General features: G+C 42.8%; 1 long non-coding RNA gene across 1 annotated transcript; it reads right to left on the reverse strand.

Annotated features, from left to right (window-relative positions):
• LOC146046290 (uncharacterized) lies at positions 1-25205 on the reverse strand. Its single transcript, XR_014465840.1, has 2 exons — positions 24699-25205; positions 1-703 (listed from the first exon to the last, which is right to left on the reverse strand). It is a non-coding gene; the product is annotated as an uncharacterized LOC146046290 (long non-coding RNA).
• Positions 25206-25916: the final 711 nt, after the last annotated feature.

Here is a 25916-nt window from a genome sequence, read left to right on the forward strand (position 1 = left end):
TCCAAAAAAGTGGTGATTTATTGTAAAAGTATTTTTTCAAACATGAATAAAAAATCCAGATATAAAATCAATGATAAAAGAGGATGGAAGACAGTAAGCTCCAGATAGTGACCATAAAAAGTCCCCCACTCATCCGGATAGAGTGGGGGTAAGGTGGGACCGATGGAAAGAGTCTAACCTGGGAGCTACCTGTGTCCTTCCTCTGCAACACACCAACGCGTTTCAAAAGTATATCCTTCCTCAGGGTGTGATTATGAGGTGTTAGGATAGGGTTTATATACCCTACCCTAGACCCGGGGGTGGGAACCTTCCTGCCCCGGTCTCTGGTGGGCATGAAAACCCGGATAAATCAATATACATACCAATACATCATATTAAATATTATACATAAATAAGATTTTTAAAAAACATCATCAATTCATAACAGACTTCCGGAGGTAATATAATAACATAAGTTCACATCAATACATTCAAAAACATACATGAGCAGAGTTAAATCCATCACGGGTTTCCCCGTACGTGCGCAATGTTCTGTGTATCTGGCTTGACGCTTTGGCGCCAAAGGTCTGTTGTTAACGTCCATCGCCGTAAGCTCCGTTTCCGGAAGTGCGTCAGCGGGACTTCCGCTGTATGGAACGCAAACACGGAAGTCCCCATTTGATACGCATATCGCATTTTGACAGGGAGAATCGCCGCTGTCAAACTTGTAGGTGATTTGCCCAATAACGCACATACAACGGAAACAAAAAGAGAATGTCAACAATTGAATCAACTGCTTGATATATGAACAATGATTACAACAAAGTTAAACAATATAAGAGATATAAACAAATAATGAAGGGGTACGTTTATCACAAATAGAGGGAATGGTTGGGAGTTTTATACCAGGCTAGAGGAACCACTTAAGTTCGAATTCTGCATTAAGTCCCTGTGGTGCCAGGGTCCCTAATTCATATATTGTCCTCATTTCTAGCCTGGCCAGGGATGCATCCCTGTCATTTTGTCTCCATACATCAGGCGCTATTTTAATGCCACAAAAAGATAAAATGTGGTCGGGGTTACCACCATGAACACATTTAAAATGCATAGGGATAGTGTGAGTTTCAAGGCAATTTTTAATATTTCTAACATGCTCAGATAGTCTGATCTTAAGTAGTCGCTTAGTGCGTCCTACATACTGTAAACCGCATGTGCATTCTATTAAGTATATACAGTATTTGGAATTGCATGTTATAAAGTCCTTGATCTCATAACGTTTCCCTGTTTTATTAGATGTATAGTGAGTAATTTTGCTCGTAGGATGTTTACAAATCTTGCATAAACTACAGCATCCACAACGATAGAAGCCTTTTGACAGAATGTTACTTTTTGACTTTGGTGTATTAATAGCACTCCGAACAATGCTCTCTTTGATATTCTTAGCTCTTCTAAAGACAAATTTAGGTTTATACTCAATCAATCCTTTTAATGATGGATCTTTAGATAATATCCCCCAGTGTTTTTTAATTATTGTCTCAACCTGTTTATATTGAGAATTATACTGTGTAATAAAGGGTATATTGGTATTCTTGAGTTGATTCATTTCTTTATTTCCTGAGAGCATAGTCTCTCTGTCCATGTTTTTACACATCTCCTTAGTGGCTTCTATTCGTATTCCATCATAACCCTTTACAACAAATTTATCCTTAAGGAGGACTGCCTGCTCCTCATAACGATCCTGATCAGTGCAATTGCGTCTTATACGCTGAAATTGGCTGTTAGGGATGCTTCTCAGCCAATTTTGATGATGGTTACTAGAGGCTTCTATGTAAGAATTACAATCTGTTTTTTTAATGTAATTTTTAGTTTTTAATTCATTCCCTTCCACATAGATTGTAAGATCAAGAAAGTTTACCTGTTCAGTACTGATGTTGTATGTGAGGACGATATTTAAGGTGTTATTATTCAAATGGTCACAGAAACATTTGAGGGATTCATCATCCCCATCCCAAACAAATATTATATCGTCAATGTATCTGTGCCATGTATTCCTTTGTTTAAACTATATAAGACACTGTAACGGAATCTGCTACGCTATATAAGACACTGTAACGGAATCTGCTGGGCTATATAAGACACTGTAACGGAATCTGCTGCGCTATATAAGACGCTGTAACGGAATCTGCTGGGCTATATAAGACGCTGTAACAGAATCTGCTGCACAATATAAGACACTGTAACGCAATCTACTGCGCTATATAAGACACTGTAATGTCTAGGCAGCCTAGTGATGATAACACCACCACATTATCCTGTGTCTCTTACTTCTGTATTTGGGGGAATGCTTACTTTAATTAAGGGACAGAGATTTGTAGCTTCCTCCCCTCACTCCCCCTCCTCCCTCCCATCTGTGTGCACTCATCAGCGGCAATACCGGGGGTCAGCTGATGTGTGTGCACAAGTCAAAGGTTAAAGTTAATACTTTACATTACGGGAGGGAGACGCTGGCTGTCGGAGCTGGCAGGTGAGAAGTGTCAGACGCGAGCTGCTTCCCCGGGACTGTGAGCCTCTGATCCTCTGTCTGCAGCCCCGGAGAACACAAGCAGCCTGCACCACCAGCGTCATGCCTGTGTCTGTGTGCTGTGCTCGGACCTGCAGCCCTGTCTGATCTCAAGCAGCGTCCAGCAACAGACATCAGGCTGTAGGTACGCTGAGTAGGACCAGCAGCTAGGCGCCGGGCAGGGCAGCTGCCGGCACACACTGCCCGCCATTAGTGTAGTAAGTTATACTTGTAGGGGATCATTTGCGGAGGGAGGGGAGGGGGGGAGGGAGGTGAGGGGGGGGCGGGCCGTGGCGCCATTCCACCAATCTGCGCCCGGAGCATGAGCTCCGGTGGCTCCGCCCTCCCTACGCCTCTGCTGCATACCACCCCCTGTCTGCATACCACTTCCTGCCTGCATACCACTTTCTGCCTGCATAACACCCACTGCCTGCATACCCCTTCCTGCTGGCATACCAGCCCCGGCTGCATACCATTTCCTGCCTGCATACCACCTCCTGTCTGCATACCACTTCCTGTCTGCAAACCACCCCTTGCCTGCATACCACTTCCTGTCTGCAAACCACCCCCTGCTTGCATACCATCCTCTGCCTGCATACCACCTCCTGCTTGCATACCACTTCCTTCCTGCATTTTTGATTGCATCAAAGTGCAATGTGATTGCAGTTTAAGAGGAACATTGCAAGCATCAGTTGCAAAGTCCCTCTGACTGCAGCCTTAGTAAATCTAAGCTTACTTAGGCTGCCCGTGGCAAGACAGCTTGGATAGCCAAGTAAATGCAGTCCTTGACCTGGCCGCTCCTGGAAAACCAATTTGCAACTGTTGTCACAAGACCCATTGCAATGGACACAGAGTATGGACAATGGGGCTAATTCAGGTGTATCACGTTTTGGCCCTAATTCAGGTTGGTTCGGTAAGTTGCGGGAACACAGCCCCTCGCCTGCCTTCGCTAGCAAGAGAAATCATTCGATGGTTGTCGACTCGTAAATAAAAGTCAGTGAAAACTGACTTTTATTTCCGAGTGCTATGACGAAAAAGTCCGGCAGGCATTATCCCACCCACATATCTATGGGAACGCCCAGGGTTTTCATGGGAACACCCATAAAACGCTTGGTGTTCCCATGATCCAGCTCCATCACCACCCGCATCTGCCCTGGACCTCCCTCCCCACAACGAAAGGCCCGGCGAGTGTGTAACTCACCCAAGCCATTCGTTGCTGGGGTCTGCACTTGTGCAAATACACACTTCAACATGCGCAGACCCCCAAACATCAGAACATGGATGAATTTTCCCCATTCCATGTGTACAAGAATCAGGGCCAAAGAGTAAGTAGGCAGATCAGAGTCCATTCATTCTATACTATGGTCTGCTTTTTACTTGGAGAACTTCCTAAAACAGTATAGACATGTATGTCCAAATGTTCTGTGGCTCCCATTACTACAGTATCTCTAATATATTACTAAATGTAATACAAAAAGACATAACAAGTATCTTTTCACAGCATAATCTCTCTTGTGTTCTAGAAGTCTGACTATAATTACAATGTTTTCCTTCTTAGAATTTATCATTCTCTCAGATTTACTAAGATTACTGATTATGGCTGATCCGTGGTACAAGTGGCTTTGACCCGGATCGGTCATATTCGCCTAAAAATACAAATGGAGACTATGTCAAATTTACTAAACTGATGTATTTTCCTGATTCGTATTCTCCAATGGCGAAGCCATTCGTAACTGGCTGTCTAATTTACGGCAGATAAATATGTACGAGCCTCTAGCATCCGTGAAATGCTTCTCAAAAATGTAAAAATAAATAAATTTCACATCTCACTAATCTTGCCATGAATGGGGCGCGCAAGCCGCTCACACGCACGCACATCCCGTTCTCGGTGCCGAGAGCAGTATGGATAATGGCTACTCCACCTGTAGTATATTATTCAAATTTAATTTCCTCATGAGACATAGAATTTGACAGGAGATAACAATGACTTGGCCCACCGAGGGGCAGATTTAGGGGTGAGGGTGCCCTAAGGCACAACAAAAACAACCCCTCCACGCATAATTGTATTGTTTTTATTGATTACTTATAAGCCCTCATTTCATAATAGCCAATTTATTGGTTTAATAAAAAGCCACTAACTGACATTTTTGATTATTTATTATGTATACATATTTACCAAGTAGGACAGTTTACAGGGGCAGTATCTGCATATACTATCCATTTATACTCTATTCAAGATGGAATATGGTACAGTACAGTGGATATTTTGCAGTTACTGGTACAATTCAGGCTGACAGTAATATCACAAGCATCCAAGTGCCGCCCCCGAACATCTGCCTAATGGGAAGTTTGGCACTGGGCACATCTAGTCTACCCTAAAGAAGTATACACTATAACAAAAGAAAGTTTTTTTTCTTGTCTGAATCCAATTAATCTAACAGTATATTTTTCGGTGGAACCTGTAGTACTCCCACACAGGAAAACCACGCTTTAGTTCAGAGATTTTTTCCCCGACATTTTTTCATATGTTTAACTGTAAATAATGTCCTGGCTAATACCATAATAGTTCTTTTAGAAGGGAAATAGTTGCAGTAAGAAGGAGGTCAGCAGATCAATATCAGACTAGAGATGTGCAATCCCGTTCTCCAGAAATCTGAACCAAACCCATTATAGATCTCCTGAGGGGATCCAATGCAAACCAAAAAAGGTTAGTCAAAAGTGATCCCTAGGATTCGAATTTGCAGTTTGGTCGATTACCGATCGGGTTGGGTATGATATCCTGGTGGTGAACCATCCTAATAGTCACAATGTAACTAGGAGAATCTCAATGGTCAAAATCCCATCAAAATTGGGTGAGCATTTAATCTCTAACCCTGCTCTCATGCAGTCTTACCCTAACTGGTCTCTTTGGCAGCCTAACCTTCTCTAAGTGCCTAACCCTAATACAGTACTATTTTTCGGGAAAAATAGGTCCAGGAACTCCGGGTCTGGGGTTGTATTGATTAAATAAAAAGAGAGAGAGATGTATATATTGTATTTAGACACAAAGGCACTCACATTTGACCTTGAAATAAAACTGGACAGTACATTTTGGCCCAGAACAGGTTCAGGAACCCAGTTCTTGATGATGTCATATTTAATTAGAAGTTTAGGAACTGAGTTCCTGATGGTTCCTGCTGAAAAATAGCACTGCCTGATATTCATATAATGTCAGAAGTCATCAAGATTTTGACCATCGGGATTCTGCAGTCGGTATTGTCTTGATGTTATTGCTTATAATTGGTGATATCATCAACTCAATATTTATAAAAAAAAAAAAAATCTTACATGCAATAATATAGCACCTAGAGTAAATTACTAAAGTTAATAGAAGCCACTTCAAATATGTTTGACTAACAAAAAGTTTGAGGCTGACTATCCTTACAATTTGAAGTACTACATATTTCTATGTCTATATACAAAATCAGCATTGAATCATATTTTTCTGAGCCCTTAAAAAAAGAGAGGTAGTTACAGGGCCGTCTTAACAGCAGTGTGGGCCCCTGGGCAAAGCAATGCACTGGGGCCCTTACCCATTCTCCCCTCCTAGGGGTGGGGGGTGCTATCAGCAGCAGCTTTGATGTCCCACGGGTGGCAGTTGGTGCTCTATCTTCCACTCAACATGTTGGACCTGGAGCAATAACTTCTGCTAATTACTCCTTTACTGCACAGGGGGTGGGAGGGAGAACACTAACGTGTGGAAGGGGGCACTGAGCTGAATGAAGGGTCCCTTGTAAATGCCTTCCAGTAAGGTAGGGGGTGTTTTATACGCATGGGAGGTTTGGATAATGGAGTGGGCTTAATATTCGTCAGCTTGTTTGACTGCAGATATCGCCATTATCTGGAAATACCTGTGGATTTCTTAGCCTTCAAAAGTATAAAAACCTAGAGTCCCAACTTTCAGGAGGGGACTTGGGGATTAGAGATCAGGAGCCGCTCTGACAAATCCATTGACAAAAATCCATTGACAAAAATATAAAACTGTACACCAGATGTTTGGAGCTGGAAGGCTGATATCTCTAATTCTGGGCATGATAGAGACACGCTGCTAATGTCGACAGAAAGAGGAGAGTCCCAGCTAAGTCAGAGAGAACCTGAGAAATATGACTGTGAATTGCAATTAACAGGTCGGATGTGGACTGCTGCTTTGAAGTTGGATATCTCCAGTTCCCCAGGGCAGATTTTCAAAATTCTGGTATCCCTGGAAAAAGGGGATCCTCAGCTATCAGCATAGGGCCATTATACACCTGGGGCCCCTGGGCAAGTGCCCATTCACTGGCGTAACTAAGCTACCGCAGCCCCCGCCATGGCGGGGAGGCGCAGAGTAACTATGGGCGCCTGGGGGGCTGCGGTGCTATAGTTACCCGCTGCGCTGCTGCCCGGCCGCATCTGTGGTCACTGCCCGTCACTCGCTCCCGGCGCCGGCTCCTGCTGATAATGAAAAGTGACACTTAGAAAATGGCTGCCCCCGTATTGCAGACAGTTTTGGCAGCCATTTTCTAAGAGTCACTTATCATTATCAGCAGGAGCCGGCGCCGGGAGCGAGTGACAGGACAGTGACGCAGATGCGGCCGGGCAGCAGCGCGACAGGTATGGGTATGGGTATGGGTATGGGAATGGATATCGGGGGGGGCGCGCGCCGAAGGGGGGGGGGGGGCGCGCCGAAAAAAATTGGCGGGGGGGCGCAATATATATAGTTACGCCACTGTGCCCATTAAGCCCATATGAAAAGACGGCCCTGGTAGTTACTGTACTGTAAGAATGTTGCCAGTTACGGCATGGACAGCAGTGGCATGCAGTGGAGTGAGGCAGGTGAGGCACAGCCTTTCCTGTCATACTCACGTATATGCCAGAGTTTTGAACTAATAAAGTATGTAAAAAATACTAATAATATCTAAAAAAAAATCTTATTTTTATTATTTGAATCATTTTTATAGTCAAAACTCTGGAGTAAAAAGTCTATGGCAGGTGAGGCACTTCACCTGGCTATCTTTTCTGTGCATCTCTTATCAAAACTCAGCTAATCTCCAACAGTGTATACTGATGCACATGTGTATAATGCTGACATGTACACCTGGGCACATATATTGTGTAATGTTCCCCCGAAGAATGCAGACACTATAGGAATGCTATTTAAAACTTTTTTACCATGTCGGTATTATAACTTTAAACATGTTTTATAACCATGCTGATATGGTTAAAATACTTAGAACAACATGATTATCATGGTCCTGATCGCTGGGCTGCAAATCGTTGCAGCCCAGATTTCAGATAAAGCCAGAGTTCTGTCCTCCTGTGGTGCATATCCATGTCAGCACTGTTCGGGTTTTTTCTTATAGCACAGAGGTAATAATAATATAATCTAATATTACATTGTCTACATGTTCATGGATGACGTGCTGAATGAGGACGAATCATACTAAATCACTTAACAAAGGCTGTATTGCTTTGAACCAATAACTTAATCTGTTTTATCCTTGCTATACTAGAGTACACAATCAGTAACATAACTCTTAGCATCAGCTACAAAAGTACAGAATGAATTATGTTTTAATTGGGGTTATTATTCTTTTTGGAACATGAAATGGGACTGCATTCAGGGCTTGTAGGATTCACATTGGTATAATAAACTACTACACCTTTCAAATATTGCTTTACATGTAAGATACTATTACTGTGTCTTTATATAACAAATGTCTCTTGGCAATCTTTAAATATCCCATGGTGATAAAGGATGTACTTATAGTTTGTGTTCATTGGCAATCTTTGGAAGCCAACCAAGACAACGCATGCTATACAGGGAATCCACATATTTGGCAATAACTGTATGAGCTTATCGGAAATGCCCTAACACTATCCACGTCACTGGAATGTTTGTTGAGTTTGGCTCCAATAAATGTATCAGATTTGAGATTATTAACCGTGCTCTTTCCTTAAACAATTAGTGATGCCTTGTTATCGAATTATGACTTACATGTAATGGAATAAATCCATATCCATTACGCACCATTTTGTACTAGCTCACACCGAAATCACTATTTACTTCTAAAATAACTTTAAGGGGTACATTTATTGACGCTTCTAAAAAAGAGAATAGATTAAATTGCCCATAGCAACAGATTCAGCATGGACCCTTGAGTGTTCTGGACAGGGACTGGTATAAACGTGTTCCCTGAGTGGGGCATTACCTTACTGACTAATGGAACCTGGTGCTGGTCTTAAAAATACGGGGGATCCCTACCTCTTTTGTTCCCCATATTTTTGGATCTGGTTCAAGAGTCCGGTACTGGTTCTTGAAATAACGGGAACCCCTACTCAATTTTTCCCCCATGTTATGCTTAGGAGGGGGAACCCCACACCATTTTTTCTTTCATTTTACCACTTTCTTTTACCTTTACATACAGAAGCATTGCATGGATCTGACAGATCTGTGCATGCTTCTGCAAACTCAAATGGCAAAAGGTGGTCTATTTGGCATTCCTATGTTGAGCTAAATTTCCATCAGAGTTTGCCGATACAAATGATGGTAAATTTCTGAGTTGTCCTGGCGCCTATGGAAAGTCCTGCCGAGTTCGGCTGATGGTCTTTTGATTGATACTTGTGTTTTCTAATGTGATTTTCATTCATACTGTAAAAGAGAAAATTGGGCAATTTTTTAGTTTAGTAAATTTGTGCGATTCCAGGCCGAGAATGGGAGATTTGTAGCCATATAACCTAAATTTGTGCCCATTTGATCTTAGTAAACATCCCTATAAGTGTCACCAGTATGTAAGAATATAGAAAGCAGATCTCCGGCTTTCTCATCATCAGCCACTTCTGGAGCTTTCTAAAAATTGTAGTTTATAATTATAGTTTCTGGGTCAAGGGCCAGTGTGATCAGCTGTGTAAGAAAGAAACTATACTTACCTCCCCAGGCTCAGGTGATTGCTGCTCCAGTGGTTGCTGCCAGTCTCCAGGGCTCCGTGCTGCTCCGTGACCCCTGGTGCAGTGAAGTGATACTGCAAAGCGGTAGTGCATAGGAGGAGGAAGCCCGAAGACCAGTAGCACTTCAGCAGCCAATCCCTGGATAGCAACTATAAATCAGCAGTGGTGGTTGGGGTTGTGGTGCCGAGGGGGGTTGTCATGATGGGTAGTTGGGTGTCGGCAGTTTCACATGCACAGCATGACCCGATAGTACTGCGGAAACCCACCACAGGACAGAACTTTATCGCAAGCGCTGTCCCTGCATGCGATCATTGATACATCCGTGCAATGTAGACAATTATCGCATTGCAAGTTTGGCCAACTTTACATGCATTACAGCATTACCGCATCCTGAGATGCAGATGATGATAAATCTGCCCCTTATTCGGTTGTTGCAACAAAAATGAAATGACGGAGTGACTGTGTGACTTGTGGGCATTAAGTCTAAATACAGAACTTCGTAAGAAATGATACAGGGCTGATATCTAGAAAAAATAAGCCCTTTACTTAAATATTGATCAGAGATAAAGGTGAGTGATAAGATGTGAAATGCTGTTGTGGCTTCAACTCAATTCCACACCCCTAGCTTTAATAAAGGTGCAGTCAAATAAAGTAGTGTACAGTAAAAGCATTCACACATGTAAAGTATGCCATGCTCCCGCAGGATTAACACTTCATGACCTATGAGACAGCAAAGTCACCGAAATGGTCAATTAATTTTTTTTGTGTATTTATATTAAACTTCCTGTAGACTGTAGGGTGCAGATTTGCAGCTATCCGAATTCTCCCTAGCCCCGATGGTCGGGGTTTGTGCATGTGCAAACCCCGACAGCGAACGGCTTCAGCGAGTTACACACTTGCCGGGCCATTCCCTGCGGAGAGGAAGGGCCGGGGGCAGACACAGGGCCAGACCTGGGGAATGCCCAGCATTTTATGGGCGACGTTCCCCTAGGTGGGTACCGGATGACTGCCCGATAGGTGGGATCCCGACCCACAGGGGCTATTCACCCTTGTGGGGGTCCAGGACCCCCATAGAGTGAGAATAGAACCTGTGGAGAGGGAAGCAAGCCGCTGAGCCCGCAACTTGGCGAGCGGAGTGAGCCGGCAAGGGGCTTCTTTGCACTTGCCCCCTATCGGAGCACAGGCAGTTGGGATTCTGACATTGGAATACTGACCATTGGGATTTCCCCTATCGGACCGCCATACCACCCCACCCCCCCCCCCGGGTATGGGGGCAGGGTGATGCCTTCAGGATGTCAGCCGCAGGATGTCAGCCGCCTGCCCCATTTTCATCCTAGTGCTTGTAAATAAATGCCAGTTCAAACTGAATTTTATTTGTAAAGGCAGGAGAAATCATTTAATGGTCGTCAACCATTAAATGATTTCTCCTGCATGACGTCATGCAAGAGGATGTGTTCTCGTACACAACCCTTTGCATGGTTCCGAGGGGATTCGACAGTGGTGGGTGGGCATTCGGCTTGTCGACAGGCAGCGTTAAGCCGTTCACTAACTAAGCAGCGAGGGACCGATGCTTAGCGAGCGGAGTAGAGTCACCCCCTTGGTTTTCTACTTACCAGAATATTAGGGATATACACTAGAATGGTTATACTTCTTATTGAGAATATTTTGTACACTTTTTTTGTATCTTTCCTAATTGTAAAATATGGTTGACCCAGATGTCAACAATGGTGGCATAATGTGGATATAAAAAATGTTGACATTGTCAGAATCCCAGGGTATTTTTTTAATCCGGGAGTCAGGATTAAAAAATGCTCAATCCCGGGATTCTCACGATTGGCATCTCTTAATATATAATTTTATTGACAATTATTCACAGTACAAAATTAAAATCCAGTACCACTTCATCTCTTATACATTTCGAGAAGAGCGAACAACATCTAGACATAACACCTTTATCCTAGATAAATATCCCCTCTCACTTTCTTCTACCCCTGTATATTCTCTTTTGCTTTCCTAAAAGGGCGGCTCCTCATTTATTGTTTCTTCCCTATACCAAGGGGTGTCTGCAAATGAGTTCCTCACTGCATTCTTTATGGGTGGTAATAACGTCCTAATATATGGTAGCCATGTTTCCATGAAATTCTTTGTCAGTTTCTCTTTATTTGTTGTTGTTTCTGTCCAATCCATGCAAAATAAGTGCATTATTCTAGGGTGTACTAGGGGCATATGGGTTGGGGTGGCATTGATCCATTGTGCTAGTATTGTTTTCTTTGTAGCTGCTGCTAGTTTAATAAGTAATTTCCTAATAGGTAGTATGTGAGCTTTTTGCTCCTGGGCTGAATATAGCCCCCAGAATGCCCACTTTTTCGTAATTATGAACTCTATTTTTAGGGTCTGTTTTATGTACTCTTGTAGCTCTTGCCATAGGGTTTGCAATACCCCGCGAGACCACATGCAATGTATTATTTCGGCATTATCTTCCCCACACTTATAACATTTTGCATCGGTAGCCTCTCCTATCAATTATTTGATCTTAGGGGTCAGATAGGCTCGATGCATAAGCTTTTGGTGCATTTCTACATATGCTGTAGAACCTAATATTTTATTTAGTTGGTTATATGCTTTAAGCATTTCTCTTATTTTAATATCTGGGAAGTCTAATTGCCATTTTAGCATCCCTTTTGTTTTTTGTTCTAAATTTATTTTTACCCGACATAGCTCATATACTTGTGATGTTGTAATATTTCTCCCCATATTTAGCTGTTTGTCTAGTATTGCCAGTTCTTCCTTAACTTGGCATTTTGATACCACTGACATAACATAGCTTAGTGTCTGTATATATGCAAAATATGGTATATTCGGTACTTATGTAGTATCTGGGCTGCCGATTTCAAAATCGGGTCGGATCGGGAGATCGCATCGCATCGCATGCGACCATGCGATTCGATGCGATGCGATGCGATGCGATGACCCGATTTTTCCATAGGAATCAATGTTAAAATGGACTGAGTCCATTTTAACATGGAATTCAATGGGAAAAATGGGTCCTTTTCATACCCCTACTATCCAAGTGGGCATGGAGTTGGATATAAACCTGTGGCGAGCGTAGCGAGCCACCGAGCCCGAAGCGTGGCGATACCTTATAACCCCACCAGATCACACGTGAATAACCCACGCCACGCCACGCTTCGGGCTCAGTGGCTCGCTACGCTCGCCACAGGTTTATATCCAACTCCATGCCCACTTGGATAGTAAAAAGACGGAATGCTGTTTATTACCGGTGTGTATCATTCTCCATGCCATGCATGTAGTGTTTAACAGTATACTATTTCTAATTTCTTCTGGCATGCTTTTATCTGTCTTATGTAGTAGGGCAGCTAATTGAATATTGGGACCGAAACACGATTGGCATCTCTAAAAGAAAAATGCTCCCCCCCCCCATTTACTTACTTGGGGAAGCAGGGCAAAACCATGTGTACTGAAGGTGGGGCAGATGTAACATGTGCAGAGAGAGTTAAATTTGGGTGGGGTATGTTGAAACTGAAATCTAAATTGCAGTGTAAAAATAATGCAGCCAGAAACAAAATAAGTCACACAAATCTAACTCTATACATCTGCCCCACCTGCAGTGCACATGGTTTTGCCCATTTTGAGAACAAATTTGTACTGTGATCAGATCTGAATAAGGGCCATGGTTTTGTCCATTAGAGAGAGAATTTGTGTTTGCAAGTGAACCAGAATCAGGCCCAAGGAGTATTGTTGGGTTGTGCACATCTGAGGGGTTGATATAATGGGAGTAATAGGACTTGTAACGCTTCCAGCGGTTATCCAGTTATCGCTGGCAATAAGCCGGTGGTTGGAAATATTTGCAAATTTTTCATATGCAAATTTAATTTTTATGTATGACCGGCATCCAGCACAGCACCCGTGATAATGATAACTAGATTGGTTAATATTATGTAAGTATTTTTTCCTGGCTGATAATTAAACTTTTATTTCCGTCTATAAATCTTAGACAAAGTTGAAATGTCATACAGTAATTTTACATTAGTTACCTATTTCACTGCATATTGCTACATATTTATGTTCATATTTTGCAAAAACATAAGATCATGTCAGGGAATTCCACTGGACCCGGTTTGTACTCTGTTGCAGGGTACAGCAATAGGTTCCAGATGCAGAAAGCTTGGGGGCTTTATGTAGGGCTTCCACAGTACTGCCAGCGCATTTTAAGAGAGGAGAAAGCACAAGTGTAGCCTCATGCATTCAGGCCCCCTCCTCTCTGCCGGCCCAGCACAATAGAGTCTAAGCTCTAGAGCATTCTGACTCTATTGCGTGTGCGCAGACCTCCGGAAAAATGGAGTGACACCATTTTACTGGTGATTCCAGCAGCACTGCTGCTTTCATCGTGGGACTCTGGAGGGTAAGTATTAAAAAAAAGGGTGCAGTGTGTGCGGTGTGGCCCCCCTCCAGGACTGAGGGGCCCATGTGCAACTGGGCACATTACACCCATTATAAATACACCACTGAGTACTATTGATCTGGACGTGAAAGGCTATGAAGACATTTTTGGAAGAGATGCACCTGTGGTGTAGTATGTATTGGTTTGTGCAGATAGACTGAATGAGGACAGATGATACTGACAGAGGAGGCAGGAATAGTTGATAGAAACTGGACTGAATATCGTGGCCTGATCTAAAACTGAGGAGCCTAATAACTAGGAGCTGGTGAACTGGAACTGATCCAGGGAACAGAATGGACTGGTGAGCTGGGCTACAAGCAGCAAGTAGGATACACTTGGAACTAGTAAACTGGGCTAAACCAGGGAGTGGGATACAATTGGGACTGGGGATCTGAGATAAACCTAGCTAGAAGGAAATTATTGGAACTGCAGAGCTAGGCTAAACCCAATGAGCAAGATGCATACAGTATGGAACTTGTGAACTGATCTTAACCCAGCAAGCAGGACACACAGGCTGAGCAAAGTGCCAGAGTAGTACTAGAGGACCAGACATTATAGTCTCAGGGAAATGAATCAAACCACATGATATGGCAACAGACAGGCACAAGATGGTATTAGTAGTTTCACAGCACAGGGACTGAGGTCCAAGAGCTACAGCAGAGCATAGGTGTCTTTGACCCTTACTCTAGTAGGCGTCATTGTTCTGGGCAGCTTGGAGCCAAACACTCTTCTTTCATGCCCCTTGCTCACTTGTAACTGGCTGTAGGAATCAGCTGACAGGAGTCTGTGGTTGGTGGAATAGTGCTAACCTGATCAGATGGAGAGAAGACTTATGAGGTACTCACTGAGGATTTTGGCAGCTGCAGGCTAGGGGGGTATTCAATCTTACCGTTCCACCAAAAATGGCAGAATAGTGGTTGTTTTGCGCAGAATAGAAGGAATTCGCATTTTAACTATCACAAATTCACCATCAATCCAAAAATCCTAAAAGGTGTGGATCCACGAATACACGTCTTTGACCGCAGAAACGGCTGCTAATTAAAAATTTTTACATTTTCGCGAAAGCAGATTCAACTTTTCAGCCAGATCCATGCAATGCTTCTCTATGTAAGATGTTATAATAGCACAAAAAAAAAAACCTGTTGCGTGGGTCCCCTCTCCCCTCGAGCATAACCATCCCTGGGTTTTCTGAGCCAGTCCTGGTTTCCAAAAATACAGGGGAAAAATTGCCTGGGGTCCCACTGTATTTAAAAAAACATCACTGGGCTTTTGGGCTAGTCTTGGTTCCAAAAATATGGGGGACAAAAGAAGTAGGGGTCCCCTTTATTTCTGAAACCAGCACCTTTAATTAACTAATTGTACTGACAACATTGCTGCAATCAAGAACCTTCAGACTGCGCACACAGAAGAGCACAAAGGTGAGTATTTAGCCTGAGGTGAGTATTTAGCCTGCAGTTAGTAATAGCCTCATAATCAAACTGAAGATGTTACAGCATGTATCAGTGGCAACTGCAGGATTTTCAGAAGGGGTGAGGGGTGGAGCAAATATATATATATATATATATATATATATATATATATATATATATATATGTATACTGATAGGCAGCACACCTGGTAAGTCCGTAAATGTGTACTGGTGCCTTCCAAAATAACCCAGCAGGGTCAATATGTAGTCAATACCGCACGGCGGCACTCAGCAAATAGAAAGGAAAACACAACGCAGGTAAATGTCCAAACGTTTTCGATGTATTAAAGTCACATCTTCATCAGGAACAACAGTAGTGATAAATGAACATACCTTATAACCCCACCAGATCACACGTGAATAACCCACGGGTTGCCCAGCCTGAACAGACGCGCCCACTGATGACTTCATCATGTCGTGCCGGTTACCATGGTTACATGTTCAAACTGGAAAAAGGTGACATGTGCCTTTAAGTAAACAAATCATCATGAAATCACATAAACAGAGGTTAATGCATAGCGGAATTGATCAATGAACGCAAGTAATCAACTTAAATAAACACAAGCGGCACTATGTCAGGTAACACGGGGGACGGAGGCGGAGTGTCAGGCTGGGTGTGCGTCAAGCACAATGTGTACAGTCATGGATAGTCAAAGTAAATTAGAGAAAGCAGTGTAATCCAGCCGATTCATTAAGGCCCCTCGGTGAGAGGGTGCCTAATCTATGAATCCAGCGGGCTTCTTTTTGTAAGAGGCGGAGGCCCCTGTCCCCGCGTCTCAGACGGGCTGGTTCGTGATCAATGATCATGTATTTAAGTGTAGAGATGCCGTGGCCAGATTGCACGAAATGTCGTGCAACAGGTTGCTCACTATGTCCACTGGCAATAGCTGCCCTGATAGCAGTCTTATGTGATGCCATCCTTTCGCGTAGTGTACGCTCAGTCTTCCCTACATAACTGAGTCCGCAGGGACAAGTTATAATATAAACAATGTATCTAGTGGTACAAGTGACGCGGTGGCGGATGGTGAAACGAAAACCAGTATGGGGATGTGGGAAATCACTACCCGTAGTGAGTGATGGACAGATCGCACAATTTAAGCAACGAAAGCAGCCCTTCCGTAATTGCAAGAAACCACCCTGTTCGGATGTCGCCTGTTTGAGACCAGTGATATCGGTCTTAACAAGGATGTCGCGTATGTTTCTACCGCGACTGTAGCATGGCATCACCCTAGTATCCTTCAGATTGAGATCAGGGTCGGTGCTGACAATCGGCCAAGTCGAATTGGTGATTCTTTTAATGTCATTACTGGCTACATTGTAGTGGTTAACCCACGGGAAGCGGTTAGATAGGGTCTTTTTGGGTCTGCAGATAAGGGTTTCAGCACGGGTCGACTTGAGTGCTTTGGTCTTAGCCAAAGCGAGTTGCGCTCTCTCGTACCCTCTTAGGGCAAAGTTGTCAATCATCCTGTCAATGTGTATGATGGCCATCTCTCTGTCGGAGCAAATGCGTATTGCTCTGAGGAATTGGGAGTATGGGAGTGAGAATTTGAGATTAGGCGGGTGAAAGCTAGTTGCATGAAGGACCGTGTTCCTGTCAGTAGGTTTACAGTATATTTCAGTAGACAGAATGCCTTCTCTGAGATTGACCTGGACGTCAAGGTAGTGGACCTGTTCTCTGCTTATGTCAAAAGTGAAACGTACTGGGTGATTGGAACCAAGTACGTTTCACTTTTGACATAAGCAGAGAACAGGTCCACTACCTTGACGTCCAGGTCAATCTCAGAGAAGGCATTCTGTCTACTGAATTATACTGTAAACCTACTGACAGGAACACGGTCCTTCATGCAACTAGCTTTCACCCGCCTAATCTCAAATTCTCACTCCCATACTCCCAATTCCTCAGAGCAATACGCATTTGCTCCGACAGAGAGATGGCCATCATACACATTGACAGGATGATTGACAACTTTGCCCTAAGAGGGTACGAGAGAGCGCAACTCGCTTTGGCTAAGACCAAAGCACTCAAGTCGACCCGTGCTGAAACCCTTATCTGCAGACCCAAAAAGACCCTATCTAACCGCTTCCCGTGGGTTAACCACTACAATGTAGCCAGTAATGACATTAAAAGAATCACCAATTCGACTTGGCCGATTGTCAGCACCGACCCTGATCTCAATCTGAAGGATACTAGGGTGATGCCATGCTACAGTCGCGGTAGAAACATACGCGACATCCTTGTTAAGACCGATATCACTGGTCTCAAACAGGCGACATCCGAACAGGGTGGTTTCTTGCAATTACGGAAGGGCTGCTTTCGTTGCTTAAATTGTGCGATCTGTCCATCACTCACTACGGGTAGTGATTTCCCACATCCCCATACTGGTTTTCGTTTCACCATCCGCCACCGCGTCACTTGTACCACTAGATACATTGTTTATATTATAACTTGTCCCTGCGGACTCAGTTATGTAGGGAAGACTGAGCGTACACTACGCGAAAGGATGGCATCACATAAGACTGCTATCAGGGCAGCTATTGCCAGTGGACATAGTGAGCAACCTGTTGCACGACATTTCGTGCAATCTGGCCACGGCATCTCTACACTTAAATACATGATCATTGATCACGAACCAGCCCGTCTGAGACGCGGGGACAGGGGCCTCCGCCTCTTACAAAAAGAAGCCCGCTGGATTCATAGATTAGGCACCCTCTCACCGAGGGGCCTTAATGAATCGGCTGGATTACACTGCTTTCTCTAATTTACTTTGACTATCCATGACTGTACACATTGTGCTTGACGCACACCCAGCCTGACACTCCGCCTCCGTCCCCCGTGTTACCTGACATAGTGCCGCTTGTGTTTATTTAAGTTGATTACTTGCGTTCATTGATCAATTCCGCTATGCATTAACCTCTGTTTATGTGATTTCATGATGATTTGTTTACTTAAAGGCACATGTCACCTTTTTCCAGTTTGAACATGTAACCATGGTAACCGGCACGACATGATGAAGTCATCAGTGGGCGCGTCTGTTCAGGCTGGGCAACCCGTGGGTTATTCACGTGTGATCTGGTGGGGTTATAAGGTATGTTCATTTATCACTACTGTTGTTCCTGATGAAGATGTGACTTTAATACATCGAAAACGTTTGGACATTTACCTGCGTTGTGTTTTCCTTTCTATTTGCTGAGTGCCGCCGTGCAGTATTGACTATATATATATATATATATATATACATACATACAGGGGCGTCAACAGCAGTGTAGCAGTGTAAGACCCCTGGGCATAGCAATTTATTGGGGCCCCTACCGATCCTCCTGCGTTAGGGGTGGGGGAAGCTTTGATGTCCTGCGGGTGGTAGGGGGTATTATATCAACCACTCTGCATGTAGGGCCTGGATCAGTAATTTCCACTAATTACCCCTTTACTGCACAGATGGTGGGAGAAGGGGGCATTGGGCTGAATGAAGGGGCCCTGATACATAACTTCCAGGGTGGTAGAGGATGTTTAATATGCAGAGGAGGGGTGTATAGTGGAGTGGGCTCATTATTCATAATTTTCTGGTGGGAGGACAGCTTGCTTGACTGCAGATATCTCCAGTTCACAGAAATAGATTTTAATGGAATTAAAAACTAGAGAATCCCACCTACCAAATGGTATTGGGAACTAGGGGATCAGAGTTCAGGAGGCAGAGCAATTTGCCCATGAGTATATAATACTACATTACAGGTGTGTGGAGCTGGAGCAGTAACCAGCTGTTTGAAGGCTGATATCTCTGGTTCTGGGAACAGTAGAGACAAGCTACTAGTATCCTTCATAGGGGAAGAGTTCCAGCTTTTGGAATATACCCTCAGAAAAACTCTAAGTTAGACAAAACCTGAAATATCTAACTGGGAATAACAATTAACAGGCTTGGATGGGGACCACTGCTTTGAAGTCAGATATCTCCGGTTCCCAACTCCTTTACCCATGGAAATAGGGGACCCTCAGCTTTCAGTTGAGGGCCCTTAGACTCCTGGGGGGTTTCTGGGTATTTAGTAACCCCCCCTGAGTGCGCTACTGTGTATAATGAGAAGGCTTACAAGGCACAAATTTTGGCAAAGGATGTCTTAATCTGCTGCATAGGAGGCAGAGGAAATTTCCAAGATAAATTGATAAAATTTGAGAGTAGTTAGTCTGGATCATGACACATACTTCATAAAAATGTTATCTGTCAAAATAAAACAATTTTAATAATTGTATCTATTGTGTTAACTACTATAATTACTACTAGTACTAACAATAGTAATAACAAGAACATTTTATACTTGCGATTTATATATCATGAAACAAGACAACTTAAAAAAATAACCACAATCAGCAATCACTTTATATCTATTTGGTACTATTTTCATACAACTTTCTGCTATTAAATGTGCATTCTTAAACAATTAAACATGTAGCATTATATGTAAATGTATACAATAGATTATTATCTACAATGTTCTGTCACTATGGTGTCAGTTGAATGGTGCTTTAAATAACATAAAGCACCTTTAATTGAATATGAAAAATATAGGGGGATATTTACTAAGACGTGTATTCTACTTCACATGTGATGTTGCTATGGGCAACCAATCAGAATCTACTTATTTATTTAGCACCCTCTAGAAGATAGTAGACAGGATCTGATTGGTTGCCCATAGCAACATCACATGTGAAGTAGAATACACATCTTAGTAAATTTCCCCCATAGCCTCTAATCCATAGCTGTTTTAATAGAACCAGCTTCCAATATAGATCAGGCCATGGCAGGTTGTAATTTGTAATGTCAAGGATAAATATTAAGACATCAAAACTGACCTTTAGTAAATGCTAGCAATTTGACTTGACAACTAGCATCAATACTTTTGGCGCACTGTTAATCACTGGAGAACAGAGAGATGGATGGAGCTTCACTCGGCAGAAACGACATGTTTTGTCTCCTTGGGGCAACGGGAGACTTTCTCAAGTTGTCTTGAGAAAGTGTCCTGTGACAATGATTTTCAATTGAAGTGAGATTGGACTTTGACTACATCATCGTAGAACATTTGACCATTTGGTGTTCAAGTACAGTGCACTGGTGTTTCTTTGACCTTGTCCTTGGATTCATTGTCTTGCTTAAAGGAGAAATTTCTCCATAGCATTTGTTTCTTAGCATACTGAAGAAGAGTATCTCCCTGTATTTTGTGGCAGCACTCAAGGGTTTGAATAATTTTGCAAGACACTGAAGACATTGTGGTGAAATGTAATAGTAAGGGATTACAATGGACTTTTCTCCATACTGCAGCTGGGATAACAGATAATTGCTCAAAGATTATGCCTAATATAAACACAATAACACATGCATTTGTGATACAATGACTCAGTGATGATGATGACCAAACTAGAATGACAGATAATCACATTATCTAAACATTGTGTAATAATAATGCCTTGGTGTGTTTTCCTCATGCTTAAGCTATTGTTAAGGAAACAATAGAACCAGTGGCTATTATTTGTTTCAATTAATTTATATTATTCACTGACACTTGTCATTGAAAAGTTCAGTTGAATTGCTCAGTTAAAAATATAATCTTAGCCTCTTTGGCATAAACTATAAGCCTTAGGGAAATTACATATTTCTATGGTGAATGTCAATCCAGAAATGTGCTGACATCTGTATCCTGTGAATTGAAGTGAATGTAAATTAACATTAATTGTGAAGTAACTGACTGAATGGGATTTTTATACCTACATTATGGAGGTCATTCTGGTTGACTCGAACTTCGCAGCTTTGCAAGGCAACTAAACGTTGCCCGCCGCCTGCACAAGTGCCCACCCCCGCTGGATGGTAAATGTCCCAGCAGGCATGCGAATGGATGCTTTGCATAAAAATCCATTCGCAGCCTTGTGTGCGGTGCTGAAATCGAATGATTTCTTAAGCGCTCGCAACTCTAAGACACTCTCTGGATTTGTGGCACCCTGCTACATGAACAGGGCGGGCAGCCACTCCCGTTCACATAGGGACACCCAGCGTTTTCCTGTGAGCATCCAGCATTTTGCCCAGGAAACACTGAGTGTTTGCATGCGAACACCCCTAGCACGTCTTCTTCACGCCCCCCATCCATCAAGGAACTGAATTATTTTCTAATCATGCCCCAAATATCACAAAGTTAAACCAAGACAGGGGAAACATATCTTCTATGGGAAAATAATCCTAATATTTTCTTCAAGACAAACCAAACAATAAAACCAAAATTAAATGAAGTGTGGGGTGTTCAGTTGTTTCCCTCAATGGATTCAGAGACAAACATTTAATGAAATACCCTTTGACATCGCAATACTGAGTCGGACCTGGGATTTCAATGCTGGGTCCGACGCTTCATATTAAACCTGGGTTTCCCATTATACAGAGGTTGACCCGGGTTTGACTCTTCTTATAACCCGGGTTTAATGGCCAGGTTGGTCGACCTGGCTATAAGTTTTGGTGCTTTCAAACCGCACCTCAACCTGGGTCAACACGTCACCAACTTGGCAATTACCTCGGTCCAAGGTCACCTGGATACCCTGTGCATGGATTTGACCATGCGCCCAGTAGCAGGGCCCATGGCATATCTTGACAGACCTTATTGCGGGGAACAGTTTTTTCCTCCCCAGATGTTAGCTTGTGAAAATCACTGAAGCAATCTATTTTGCTATGACCTGTTTAGAGGCAGGCCATCCTGTTTTGTGGTCATCAAGGGGGCTGGCGAGATCTGACGGGGATGCGCAAGTGTCTCACATGCACGCGCGTCCCCATCACTTGGCAGTGGGTAGCGAAATCCCTGCCCGTCTCCACTTCAGGGAGATGGGTAGCGTTAAGGAGGGGTGCAGGGGGCTGCGGGCAATGACAGGGGAACGGTGTGGAGGTGGCAGAGGGCGGCGGTGTGCTCAGATGGAAGGGGGCATGCGAGCATGCCCCCTTCCGTCTGATGGAGGGTTCTGGAGACTGGCTATAGAATTGCCAAGACCCGCAATAACGGCAGCTGCTCCTAGGTCTTCAAAAGAAAATTTCCAACCTCTGAAAGCTTTAATGGAAAAGGAGAAATAGTGAACTTCAGATATGCTGGATAAGATTTTCAAAGAGAACTTTCTCTAACGTTTTCAACGTTAGAGAAAGTTCTCAAAGTAAGTAATTGCATTGATCATATTATTGCATGTAGAAATGGCCGTACCTAAAGTACAGTAGCTGCAATTTGGAAAAAAGGAAAAAGCAGAGCTACTGTGACTCCAAGATCTATCCCTTAGAACAGGGGTTTCCAATCTTTTTCTAATCACGGCACCCCAGAGTATCAGAATTTTTCCACGGCACCCCTAGGTCCAAAAAAAATATATATCAAATTAGTAGATTGGGTTTATATGTGCTTCTTAGGTTCATTTATGTGGTAAAGGACAGGATTTGGTTGATTGTACACATTTTATGATTGGCAGCCACCAGCACTGGTTTTGTCCAGAAATAATTGATCATAAATAATCTGCATTGGTCCTGGATGACCAACCCGAGGCACCCCTGCAAGTGTCCCGAGGCACCCCTGGGAGCCTAGGCGCACAGTTTGGGAACCACTGCCTTAGAACAGAGGTTCTCAAACTCGTCCTCAGGACCCCACACAGAGCATGTTTTGCAGGTCTCCTCACAAGTGAAATAATTAGCTGCACCTGTGGATATTTTCAAACGTGTCAGTGAGTAATGAATGCACCTGTGCACCTGGAAAATGCGAACTGTGTGGGGTCAGGAGGACCTAGTTTGAGAACCCCTGCCTTAGAATCATGGTTTAACAGCCACATTGCTAAAGTCATTTGTGTGAGGCAAAGAAGAGAAAGGGCTTTGTCTCAGTGTTATGCACACTATAAAGGTTAAAATTATGATTACTAATTTATATTAAGATAATAATATAGTAATTAAAAAAACATAACATTTAAAAAGAAAGTGATAAGGGTAAGAACAACGTGATTCGTTTGTTTTATTCAATTGTATGCCTTTCTCTCAATAAATTATACTTTATTCTGAGTGCATTCACAAATTTTTTTTTGGTCTCAAGAAAAGTGAACTATTCATAAACATACGAATAAATATGTGGAAATCCTGCTATAGTTATACAGATGCCTTTATTTGATACGTTATCCTAGGACAAACAATCGGAGTATTACCTTCGATCACAGACCACAAAGTGATAGTAATGGCAGAGAGGTTTTCTAATACCAATCGAGCTTCACGAAGACTGTTATGTTATTACATAACTGGAGTCTAGGGGATTTATCTCAGTCACTAATTGGTTACATCGGCGACACGCTCAAACAACATAAAAGTCAGATAATTTATAGCAATCCTTAAGATGTTTGATTCAAATGTATTAAGATAATGTCATAGTAGCTGTCTGATCTTCCATTCTACTGTTACTCGTAGGTGCAGTAAACACAATCAGAATAATCATAGACAGATTTGTTATTATCCAAGTATCATCTTTAAGATGATTTCAGGCACCAATGTTTAAACATCACTTTAATAGAATAATAAAATAAGCTAAAAAAAAAAAAAATAATGGAATACTGTGCCACAAATGAACGAATCTGTCTCTAATACCTTTAAATTCATGGCTAATGTCAAAAGGTAAAAGCTGCCAATCCTCCTAAGTTATATTATAAACATGCACAGTTGATTAACTATAACGAATGCAACCCTCCCCCCCCCCCCAACTTGGAAAAATAATAATGGTTAGGGTTAGGGTTAGTCATATGTGACACTGAAAACAGTGCAAGATACAATGAAATCAACAAACCAGCTTAAACCTTCATTGCCAACGTTGCCGTAAGAGAGTCTTTAAAATATCCGCTAAAAAGGCCAGCGCCGCTCACAGCGACTGTTTTTTTTTTTTTTTTGGGGGGGGGGTCCAATATTTAACTAAACTTTAGTTAATAGATTTGGCTGTATTTGAAGTTATATGTACTAAAAGAACACTGTGAGCGACACTGACATTTTTAGCGGATATTTTGAGGATCTCTTACAGCAATTTTGGAACTCAAACGGTTGGAACTCAAACAGTTGGAACTCAACGGTTGGAACTTAAACGGTTAAAGAAACCTTTATGGATAAATTCCATCTTTACAGAATTGAGTGTAGTTACAGTATTTGTGGCTTCATGATACAGCCAAAGAAGAAAAACAAGATTACATTACATAACTTTATATTTGTTTTTTCCCCATATCATCTGAGAGACTGAAAGCTTACCTTTTAATAATAGGAGCGAGGCCTTCTGTAATGACAAATCTGTATGGTACTCAAAGCAATTAAGTTACATTTATTTGTTTGTTGGATATAGTATTTTTAGATATTGGTTTTCCATTGCAGTGAATTTAGCAGCTGAGAGTTCCGTTTACGCACAAGGTTTAGATTTTTCTTTCACATTTTTGTTATACTGTAGGTCCTTATAGAGCTTTCTGGTGTTGCAGAAGTAACCCTAAAATGAGTTGTCTGTGTTGGGTATCAAGTCACTATCTGCTACTGATTGGACATCTATGGAAAGAGATCATACACTGTGAGGAAGCATGATGAGACAATGAGAATGGGGCCTTCTCTACCAAATTTGGGAGGTCATTCTGCTTGGCTCGCTAAGCAGCATTATTTCGCTGCTTAGCGTGCCTTGTAACGCCACCTGCGGGGCATGCGAATGCCCGGCCCCTCTGCACAGCGAATGTACCCACTGCACTGCCAGTGGATATTTTTCATAAACATCCATTCGCAGGGTAGCGTGCGGGACTGAAATGATTTCTTCAGTGCTCGCAAATCTAAGTCAGTCTCTGCAGACTTGGATCTGTGGCGTCCTGCTCCGAGAACCGGACGGGCAGCTGATGTCCGGTTACGGCAGCCACCCGCCCCCGGAAGGCAGGTACCTGCCCTCATTCACATAGGGATGCCCAGCATTTTGCTGGGCACACCCAGTGTTTTCTTAAATACGCCCAGTAAATGCAGAGCATTCACATGCAAATGCCCCTGCCTGCCTCCTACATGCCCCACCTCCTTCAGGTGCCACAGAAACTATGCAAGGCATAGAAGCCCTGCACATGCGTATAAGTGATGCGCATTGCTTAAATATCGACCCCCTGTGCGAATTTACGGGTGAGTTCGCAAATCAGAATGACCTCCTTGGTCTGTAAATAGCCCAGTGCAGTTACCTAATCCATGTGAAAAAGGAAATATAAAAAAATAAATATACAGGCTACTTTTTAATTGGAAATTTGACAAAAAAATCTGAGTTCACTGCATGGTTGGGGCATACTGTATATAGAAACAAAATAAAGGAATATATGTTAGTATAATTAACAGAACCTCTATACCAGATGTTTTAGTGTCCCCAATAAAAACATGAAAAATAAAAATATGAAACATTAGGGGACAGATTGAATAGCCTCCGAGTTCAGCGCCTGTGTGGGATGTCGGCTAAACTCA

The sequence above is a fragment of the Crinia signifera genome, chromosome 11 (assembly GCF_055691185.1).
Source record: "Crinia signifera chromosome 11, ASM5569118v1, whole genome shotgun sequence".
NCBI classification, from domain to species: Eukaryota; Metazoa; Chordata; class Amphibia; order Anura; family Myobatrachidae; genus Crinia; species Crinia signifera.